The sequence below is a fragment of the Cupressus sempervirens genome, chromosome 9, assembly GCF_028749045.1.
Source record: "Cupressus sempervirens isolate cs-2001-9-10 chromosome 9, ASM2874904v1, whole genome shotgun sequence".
NCBI lineage: Eukaryota > Viridiplantae > Streptophyta > Pinopsida > Cupressales > Cupressaceae > Cupressus > Cupressus sempervirens.
Window position 1 is genome coordinate 798,782,533 of NC_143126.1, and position 11,727 is coordinate 798,794,259.

The window sequence follows — 11,727 nt, forward strand, 5'->3', positions numbered from 1 at the left end:
TGCAATATGAGTTGTATTAAGTCAAGAAGGTAAACCTATTGCTTTCTTTAGTGATAAATTGAATGATACTAAAAGGAAGTATTTTATGTATGATCAAGATTTTAAAGCTATTGTTCAAGCATTGAAGAAGTGGAGACATTATTTGATTCCTAATGATTTTTTGTTGTATATTGATCATAAAGCTTTATAGTACTTGGAAAGTCAACATAAATTGAATTAGAGACATATGAAGTGGGTTGAGTATTTGTAGAGTTTTATATTTGTGATCAAGCATAAGATTGGAGTTGCTAATAGATTTGTTGATTCATTGTGTATAAGATGTTCCTTGTTGACTGAAATGAAGGGTTGAAGTTCTAAGTTTTGATAAAATGAAAGAGTTGTATGATACTGACCCTAATTTTTCTGAGGCGTGGAGAGAGTATACAACACCAAATCTAAAAGATCACATAAGTATGATGAATATTTCATTCAAGAAGGTATTTTGTTTAAAAGAATTTAGTTGTGTATCCCTATAAGTTCTATGAGAACTAATTTGATCAAGGAAAAGCATAGTGGTGGATTGGCTGGACATTTTAGAATTGATAAGACATTGAATTTGTTGAAGGATAAGTACTATTGGCCACAAATGTATAAGAATGTTCAAAAATTTGTGAAGAGTTGTGGAGTTTGTCAAGTTACAAAAGGAGTAAGTCAAAATATTTCTTTATATACACCTATTATTGTTCTTGAGAAACCTTGGAGTGACATCGGTATAGATTTTGTTCTTGGATTGCCTAAGACAATGAAGGGGTATGATTCTATATTTATTGTTGTGGATAGATTTTTTTAAAATGGCTCATTTCATACCATGTAAGAAGACATTAGATGTTGAACATATTTTTGAAATTTTCTTCAAAGAGATTGTGAGATTACTTGGACTACCAAGAAGCATTATTTCTGACAGAGATAGTAAGTTTGTTGGTTGTTTTTGGAAGACTTTGTAGAAGAAGATGGGTACTGAGTTGAAGTTTAGTTCTACATTCCATCCATAGATAGATGGATAGATAGGGGTTGTGAATAGAAGCTTGGGTAATTTTTTGAGATGTTTAGTAGGAGATAATTCAAGTAATTGGAAAGTAGTGTAGGCACAACATGAGTTTGCATATAATAATTCTGTAAATAGAAGTACAAGGAAAACACCTTTTGAGATTGTTACAGGAATATAGCCTAGAGGAGTATGAAATTTGAGAGATATTGTTGGTGAAGAAAAGAGAACTATTGTTAGGGAAGAATTTTTTGATTTTATGGAATCTTTGCATAAGGAAGTGAAGTTGAGGTTGGAAAAAAGTAATTAGAAGTATAAGGAGAATGCTGATAAATCTAGAAGACATCATGACTTTGAAGTTGGTGACGAGGTGATGGTTCATTTAAAGAAAGGAAGATTTCTTGTTGGAACATACAGTAAGCTGAAGATGAAGAAGTTTGGACCTTGTAAGATCCTGAAGAAGTTTGATAGTGGTAATGTATGTAAATTTGGGTTACCTAATGACATGGATATATCTTCTATATTCAATGTTGCTAGTTTATAAAAATATCATGAGTTAAAAGATGAAGTGGAGGTGTCAAATGATTATCCCAAGAAGCAGATTGAAGAAGTTGAATAGATATTGGATCAGAGAGTTGGTAAGAGCACAAGAGGAAAAGACTACTATGAGTATTTAGTAAAATGGAAAAACAAACCTAGTAAAGATGCTACATGAATTTATCAATTTGAGTTGGATTTAGCTTGGGTTGTGACACTAGATTTTTCTAATGTAGGAGCATCCTAGGTTTTTCTACTATCTTGTATGTTTTCAATTTTTTTCCTTGTTCCTCCAAGTTGAAATGTCTTGCATTGTTGAGTTCTTAGTGGGTTTTGAGCATTTAGAGGATGTCAAGCTTTCTAGTTCATGTCAAGTTCATAATTGTTGCTGAGTGATCTTTGGTTGTTGAGTCATCCTTTGGTAGCCAAGTTTGTGCAGTTGTCAAGTGATCTTTCATTGCCAAGTTCATGTGGTTGTCGAGTGATCTTTAGTTGTTGAGTTTGTGTGGTTGTTGAGTGTTCATTTCGATGTCGAGTGTTAGTATTTTGTAGAGCCTTCATTTGTCAAGTTGTCTATGTCTAATTCCAATTTGTGCCAACCTTGCACATATTTAATTTCAATATCGATAGTTAATATTTGATGTGAGACAACTTGTGGTTATGCATGCATTTAATGTAAAGTTAATATTGTTATAGGTCAACCTATGGCCACACAAGTATTTAAGGAGGTCTAGGATTGAGTTTTAGGGATAGAACTAAGAGTGAGAGAAAGAAGAATATGAATTGGATCATCAAAGATTATAGTTAGATTATATCTAGTTGTAACCCAAAAGACTTTACAGCTAGGCATGTAATAGATCTTTGAATGCATATATGCATGAAAGATTTTACTTCTATCTCCCAAGTTGTTTGTTTTGTCATTGTTTTCGCTATGTTGACTTTGTGCAAATAGTAGGATAGCTAGGTGTGCCTTTGGCCCTAGTTATTCCAATCCCTCCAAGACATGTGGATATCGAGTGATCCAAAAATCAATTGATGTTGAGCTTATAATTATGTAAGCACTTAGCATTAATTGCAACATTTTAAGGGCTATTTGATTGATTTCTACTCATTTAACATCATTTGAATTTGAGAAAGAAGATGAAGAGCTAAAGGCAATTTGTAAAATTTCATCTAAGCATTTGTAGGAGATTTGAACAGTTGTTTGACACAATTTCATTAGGATTTATAAGGTATATACTGTGTACTGAGCTATGTAGTTTCAAATTTTGTAAACCCTAGATATATGTAATGGCATCTAGTTCTTCTAAAGAAAAAGGAGTAGATGGAAAAGGGGTTCTAAATGTTTATATAATTAGCAATGAGATCAAACAATCTATTTTCAAAGCTATTCTAGATGTAGCATGCAAACAAGATGTCTCTATAATCACCTAAAAATGGTCATTTAGACAATTAGCCCCTTTCTCAACATTTTGGCTTTATTTAATTAATCAATTACCTAGATCAAATTGCTAATAATAAATTAATTTGATTATAACCTATAGTTTGACTATGTTATCCTAAGTTCATTATTTGAGTAAAAGAACATGTCCTCTTTTAATTAAATAAAAGACCCCATTCATCTAACCCATTTAAAGTGCGCACATAAAGTCATTTTCCAATTTTTAAATTAAAAGAAAAAGGCTTAGTGACTTTTTTATTATATGAAAAGTCAACTTATATTCTATTGGTTGACTTGTGTGTGCATATGGATCACTCCTCTTTTTTGAATTCCACCGTTGATCATCCACCATCTTCATCTTGATCTCTACTAGCCGTATGATTTCAAAAGGGAGAGAGCTTTCCCCCTCAAAGGATCCACACTCTTGAGTATTGTTATGCTGCAAGTTTACTATTTGAATTCTTGAGAGCTCTTTGTGTAGAACTTCTATTTCTTGTCTACATTCTCTCATCCATGATATTTTCCGCATATAGCATTCTAGTCTAGTTGCATGTTAATGTAGTTCCTTTACAATAGCTTAGCTCAGATAGTTTAATTAGCATGGATGCAACAGTTTTATTTGTTTATCTTAGTTGCATTGTGCATTTCATCTTAAGTTATTCTTGCATTGCATACTCAAGAGTTCTTTGACACTAGCATTCTTGGTCTTGTTCAAAGAATCTCCCATCTCATGGTTTACTAGCACATGCTACATTCCCAAGGCTCGACTAAGACCTTTCTTTATGCTTATTTGTATGCCTCTTGCACTCCATGACTAGGGAGCTCTAAGCCACCATTCAAGATTTCCAATGTATGGAATATCTTGGATAGAATGGTTTAGAGAAGTGCACTTTTTGGGTGTACATTTTTGGTGCCCACCATGGGGTTGAACATCAGGTTTTGTCCCCCACTTCACCATTTTTATTGCATTTTTCTTCTTTCTGTTTGCACTTTCTTTTCTATCTTAATCACAGTTCTCAGGTGATATTTTCTAGTTTCATACAACAGTTCTCATAATTGTTAGGTGATACTTTGTGGAAATAGTATCGTATGACCATACTAAGAACTGTTGCACCAGTATTGTAGATTATGTTGCCTAACTTAGTGATAAATATCACATAGGAAGATTTTATAACCCACATATACTAAGAAGTATCATATGACATTCTTCTAGCATAAACTATCACTTAGTTTGAATTTTCTTTTTGGAGTATTTTGGTTAGTTTCTCTGTTATTTCTTATTGCTTGCTGATTTTTACACATCCTTAGCTATTTTTATATAAATTCATTCATAGATTTGTTTTCATTTTAAGGCTAACTTGTGGTGCTAATGGTTGTGGTTGAAAGGTGTTGTTTTGAAGTGTTAAAAATTGCCTAAATTTCCTAAAAGAACACATGTCAAAGCTTCAAATGCATAAGGGCTACTAACGATTGTTTGCAAGGCTGTCCAATGCATAAAAAATCAACTTTCTTTCTTTCTTATTTTGTGTGTAGCATCTACTAGTGGCATCTATTGGTTGTTCTTTTATAGGCATATTAGACTTGCGATTGAGGTTCTTTGGTGATAGAAGAGTGTGCTCTTCACTCTTGCAGTGAATTAAAAATCTTGACCCACTTTTGGATTTCAAAAACAAGTGGATAATTGAATCTTCTTGATGTGTTTGGGAGAAGCAATTGAGGTAGGAAAGTATGTTCTTCACCCTTGAGGTGAATCAAAAATCTTGAACCTTGAGAGTGGATCCATTTTGTGGTAGTTAGGATCCTTTAGAGGACCTACTCTTGGACAATCTAAGAGGAACAACCCAAGTGGGGAAAAGAAAATTATCTGACTCTTCCAAGCCACTATAAACTCAAGCTATCAAGGACATAAAACCTTGGTAGAGATAGTATTTTTCTTTTCTTGATCACTTATGGAATTTTGACCATAGGGAGATCACTACGCAAGAATCCTTGAGGTGCTCTTGTGGCTACAAGGTCTATTACCCACCACAAGATGGGGTGTCCTTTTAATTGGGTGCAAGAGGAACATTATGAATGAAAGGCCTTTCTGAACACTCTAGGTTAGTATCTACCCTACTTTGTCGCTCAACTTCTTGGTGCAAGGATCAATCCTAGTGGACTACCTAGATCACCCATAGATTTACACTCACCATATGTATTCCCTTGGTTGTGCTTATGGCACTTCCATGAGAAAGCCAATATCTCTTGTGGCAACCACTTTGTGTGAGGCAAAGGAGCATCAAGCGTGGGCCAAGTTGTTGAGTAATGAACCATGAATTTAAGGTAGATTGTTTGGCTACTATTTTCAAATGTGTTGACTAGTGTTAACATTCTTACACATCAAGCATCTAAGTAATATTGGTAGAAAGGTTGTTCTGATATCACAAGTGCATGTTGGCAAGGTTTTTTTTTACCCTTTTTCAATTGTTTGAGAGATGTTAATACCCCCACTATTTGTAAACCTTGTTGATAATTGGCACAAACTGAAATTTCACCCTATTTGATCCAAAAAATCACTTGATTGACCAACTAAAACATAAAAGTTTGGAGTCATACTTGTCCTTTTTGCACAAAAATTGGCACTTTATCATTTTTTTACTAAAGAAATATTGTATGACATTATTTTTCACAAATTTTTTCATACGTCTTTACTAAATTCTATCATCCTAGTATTTAGAATCCATCATCTCACCTTGGGCAAACTATCATCTACAAGAAAAGTATCGCAGGGGTGTTTTGAACTGTGTCATACGATGTATTATGTTGTCCTAATATCACCTAGTCTCTTAAAAAGTATCGCATGAGGTTGTCTGCTATCAAAATAGGGTTTACATTCTATTTTTTCTAATCTAGGGTCTCATCACTTCTATCCTCCCTGGTCTTGATTACACATCTATGCGTTAAGAAATTGTCCTAATTTGAAAAGATAGGTTTAGTCTATCAGATGTAAGTCTTGAAACATCACTAATGAATCAGTTGTCAAGATCTAATTACCATTCTATTTTAGCTATTCACTAATTGAGCTTCTTGCTTGCTCACTCGGCTTGAGTCACCAGTGTTGTAAACTCTTGAGCACTATTTGACAAGCCATCTTTTATACTTTGACAAGTGACTAATCTTGATTGTAAGAGCTTCAAATATGACTTACTTTTCTTGTCCTATTAAGCAAAGACAAGTCCTTAGATGCTGGTTACAACTAGATTTCAAGTTGGAAGTGGTAGTCACACCCCTCATGTCTTCAAACAATTAGAAATCCCACCTAGACATCCTTGTGGACAACCTTGTCTAGAAGACCCTAAACCTCTTCAAACACAAATAGCTAATGTTAGGCATAATTTTCTTTACAATTTTGAAAACCTGTTCGACACATCCTATGAGACACCTAAAGGTGAGAATGGTTTGGTCACCATGGTACACCCCGATGAAGTCCAACAGTACTTAGAAGAACAAGCACATGAAAATCAAAGAATCCTAGAAGCCATGTATGCTAGGGAGAAAGAACAACAACAAGCTAAAAACAGTAATCATACCTGCCATGAAGGGAACAAGGGGACTTGCTCTTGAAATCCCTTTGATGGAAATGATGGCAACAACACACCTCCAAGAACTCCTAGAGTTACCATGGGTGTGTGCCCTTCCCATCATGAAAGTGATGAAGAATTAACTAGTGAGGATGTTATAAAATTTCAACAAGAAGACTTTGCTCAATACTAATGCTTAGAGCTTTAGAGGAAAACATAGACCAATAATTTTGATACATGGTAGTAAGAGGTTGGAAACTCCCTCAAGATTTTGATGTGGAACACAAAATTCAAAAAAAAGAACCCACTAAAGCTAAAATCTGAAGGGAAGAAATACAAGAACTAAGGAAACAATTTGCACAACTGCAAACTTCAAAAGAATTGCCCAAAACTTCATTTGTTGAATTAATATGTGCTCTTCTATTTGATAGGAGTCTCTACATGCTACCATTTCCTAAGGATATAGAGGTTCCTAATAATGACAAATATGATGAAAACAGTGATTCTCATGATCATGTGAGGCATTTTTATGCTCTTAGCATGAATTTTATGCATGAAGACACCTTTCTTATGCATCTGTTTCCTAGGAATCTAAGAGGGAAAGCTATGGAATGATTCACAAAAGTCCTCTTAAAACATTTGACAAAATTACACAACACTTTATCTAGCAATACTCCTACAATATTCAACATCATGTGATAGTGTTGGTTTTATGCAACATCAAACAAAAACTGGGGGAACCCTTTGCAACATATCTTCAATGATGGAGATCCTTATACTCTCACTATCCTTGGCAAGAACCTGAGGCTAAAAAATTGACATTTTTGCAATACCCTTATACTAGAGCTATACTTTGATCTATGAAAATAGTTATTCACATCCTTTAATGACATGGTTGAGAGTGTGTATCGCATTGAAGATGTTGCTATCGAAAAGGGTGACATTTTTTGTTTCTGCATGGAAAGTTCTAATGATGAAAACCAACATGTAGATGAATGACTCAAAGTTATCTTAAAAATGCACAATATTTCTCAACACCATAATGACTCTAGACCTAAGGTGGTGCTTTGAGTGACTGACTCTTTCTCATCACAAAGTGAACCACTTAATGCTATCACTAGGGGGCAATCTAAGGTTCTCTTAAAAGTTTCCTCTGATCCTAAGAATGCTTCATCTTCTAAACAACCAACTACTTGTAGGACCTCCAACTATGACCTTGTCAGTCAAATACAATGTACACTGGCTCAAATTTCCATTTTTGAGTTGTTAGAATTGTCCCCTTTGCACAAGGATATCCTCAAAAAAGCTTTATGTTCTACCAATGTTCCCACAGATATTGATGGAGAATGATTCCAAATTATGGTGAACCATATCTCTTCACCTTGTTATCTCACCTTTTCTAAAGAAGATGACCAATGTCTTAGTCATCCCCACAACTTTACTCTACATGTCAAAGTTCAAATCTTTTGCACTCATGTTCATCGAGTCTTGATAGACAATGGTGCAGGGTTAAACATAATCTTATTCAACGTGATTCAACAGTTACACATGTTAGAATTTTCCATTGACCCTAGTCACAAGATCACTATAAAAGCCTATAATGAGGTCACATGACCTTCTAAAGGTCTAATTAAAATTCCAATTAGATTTGGTCTAGTTGAGAAGGATCTCATTTTTCAAGTCTTAGACATACCACTTGCATACAATTTTTTGTTGGGACAACCATGGATTCATGACACATGAAAGCAGTGCCTTCTACATATCACCAGTGCATCAAGTTCCCTTTTAATGGCACTAAGATAGTTGTCCTTGGTGACAACTCCATGTTCATCAACATGTTATCCACTACTAAAACATTGGTTCCATATAATTAGTCCTCTCATGAGCTGACACTGTCCTTTATAGAGTGTGAACATAAATTGAAAATGATTAGCCTTGCTATGGGTGAATACACTTTAGACTCCATTGCTACTGTACCTATTTCCCCTCAGTCTTATGGAAAACCATCTGCTAAAAAGAAGCCCTCTACTTCCGCCATGACCCTTTTCAACACTTATGTGCAGTCCTTAATTCCACTAGACATAGAGAAAGAAGAACAAGCAATTAGGTATCGGATATATAAGGGAGAGGGAGATGAGGAGGATTTCATAGTCATCACTCCCATTTCTCCTAAACAATATTAGAAAGGCTATAAGATTCTTGCAAACATAGGCTATCAGGGCCATGGGTCCTTAACTGGTAATAAAAAAGCTCTAGTTGAACCTTTAAGTCATACTCAAGGTCATGATACTTGAGATAATGCTAGCCTAGGATTTGGGTTAGAGGATAATATAACAACATTTTCTCAAAGTGCACCCATATCTAGTGAATCAAAGGATGATGATCCTCCCTTTGTTGTTGTCACTTCACAAGATGAGGACTTTATTCCCATAACTTCCCTTCTATGGGGAGAAGAAACATTTACCACCAATGATGATGATGATGAGGCTTACACCTTTAGACAACTAGAACAAGATGAATCTAACCATGAAGACTTGAATAGAGGATGGATTAGAAAAAATATTGCTCATCTAATTACTAGAGATTAGAGTACAGACTCTCAAGAGTATGAATGGGAAAATTTATCAGACGCCTTTTGTAAACTTGGAGTAGATTTCATTCAAACTTATGCAACCCAACCAAATGTAGTAGATGAGTCAAGTATAGGGTCAGATGAGTTTGGCTCACAAATTCTTTAGTAGATCACATAGTGTTAGAAATGCTTTAGAATAACTAAGGTGGGGGTTGAATCAGTTATTCAAGGTCCAAATGTCCTAATAAAATTTTTCACCAAGTATAGTGAGCCCATTAAACTAATCATGCATCGAAGCTATACTTTCTACTTAGCAGGTTATTGTAAAAATCAACATGCAGGAATAAGACATGAAAGATCAACACATAATACAATGATTTATGTAGAAACCCAATTTGGGAAAAACCACTAGCAACATGCTACTAAATTCTCATTCTTTTGAAGTGATGCCCTATGAAAGGCCTATCCTATTAATTGCTACAACACACTGTTAAATGTGACCTGGTTAAAGGATTTCAACAACCCTATTAGAAGTGGACCTGGACATTCACTTTGAATGCCACCTTGTTAAAGGATTTACAAATGGCTGTTAAACCAACCTAAGTCCATAGGATTTTACCCTAGCTGATACAATTGTTAGAGAGTAACAATAAGGGCTTTTGATCTAATACAACTTACAACATAACTTGTAGATTTTAGATCATAGTTCAGCTCACAAATTTTGCTTGGCCTTTAGTCTCTACAACTTTGATAGCTTGTTCCCATTCAAGCTTTGTCTTCTTGAGTCTCTATGCTCAATGTACCAATGCAATCACCTCTATAGTCATCTATCAAAGCAGAGTCTCTATACTCTATTATTCCTTCTCAATTCCTTCACCTTGACATCCAACTAACCCTCTCAAAAACTCTTGGTTCTTGACCTATACCTCCTTAAATAGAAGTTTGGAATACTTTTCCCACTCTTAATTTTGGTTCGAATGGATTAGATAAGATTCAATGAATCTACCCTTAATCTTGTTTCTTCTAGAAACATCATGAGAAATCCACCTATATTTGCCCAAAAATGGTTTATCTAAAATTTTGTACCACCAGCTCATCATCCTTATCTTCCTTCTGGTTCACAAAATTCAAGGTAACAAACTTGTCAGCTTAGATCTAGTGAATTTTTGATTTTTCTAATAATGCAGTAGCTTGACACTATTTAATTTTTGATGCTTGACACATACTGTGTTACTCAGCAGCTACTATATTTTATTGATGCTCGGCACTTACTGTGGATTCACTTGGCATCAACTAATTTTATCTGATGCTCAACACCTATCACTTGCTTGGCACTTGAACTTTCTCGACTCCTTCTATTTCACTCAGCACACACTAGATTTTGCATTTGTTTGGAACTTACTAATAATCTACTCAGCATGAACTAGCTTGCTTGGCACCCACTAATGAATTTAGTCAAGCTTTGCAAATAGCTTTATTATAACTTATTCTTCTAGAGTTTCTAAGTGTATCCAACCTCTGTATCTTTAAGTGTATTATCAATACATCAAATTTTATCATTTTCTTAATTGATCCTTGTACGCCATTACAAAAATATAACTCAACCTTTCTTGTAGGTGCTTTTGTTACATCTTATTGATTAAATCCACTTCATCAATCAACTAAGTGATTGTACTTAGATCTTATAATAAATTATCATTCAAAAAATAGCAAGTTTGACATCAGTGACAAAACAGTGATTGAAAACATTCTTTATCAACAATCTCCCTTTTTGTAAACAATCACTCTTCTTCAATAGTGATCTTTTCAATCAGATTTCAACATGTTGGTCCCTCTAGGACTATTCCTGATCTGGATACCTTTGTGAAATTCACTATAGGCTCAACTTTGCATTTCAACAAAGATGACTCTTTTTGCATCAATAACCTTGAAGCTTTCACCTCACTCTCATTGATTCATCCCGATCTCATAGATTGGTCCATTTGACATCAAAGGCCTAAAATATAGTCTTTCCAAAATGACTATGAGATCATTTTTTACCTAAATGCCATTGAACCTATCACTTCTTCCACCAGTGAACCCATGAGTCATATGACAGAATCAAATATCAAGTACCTTAGTCATAAAATCAAAAGAAAAAATAAATGATCAGATGGTGAAAACCATATTGTGGCGGTATCCAAGCCTAAAAATAGTAAAAATAAAGATGTATCTAATGGTGAAAACCTCTTTGAGGCACTTGTAGATGAGGTATTTGGTGGTTTGCCAAGCTATTTTTAGGATAGATCATTAGTTCTCATCAAGCCTACACAACCTATCAACTTGGGGATAGAAGAATCTCCTAAAATAATTCATGTAGCTCAATCATTGTCAGTTGAAGAGAAGGAACAATTTACCCAATTCTTTCAAGACAAAAAGATCAATTTTGCATGGACATACTCAGATATGCTTGGGCTTGACATAGATCTTATCATGCATCATTTGTCTATTTCTCCTAATATCAAGACTGCTAAACAAAAATTGAGAAAGATGCATCCACATGTAGCTTTTTTGGTGAAAGGGAAATAGGAAAAAATCTTGAGTGCAAATTTTA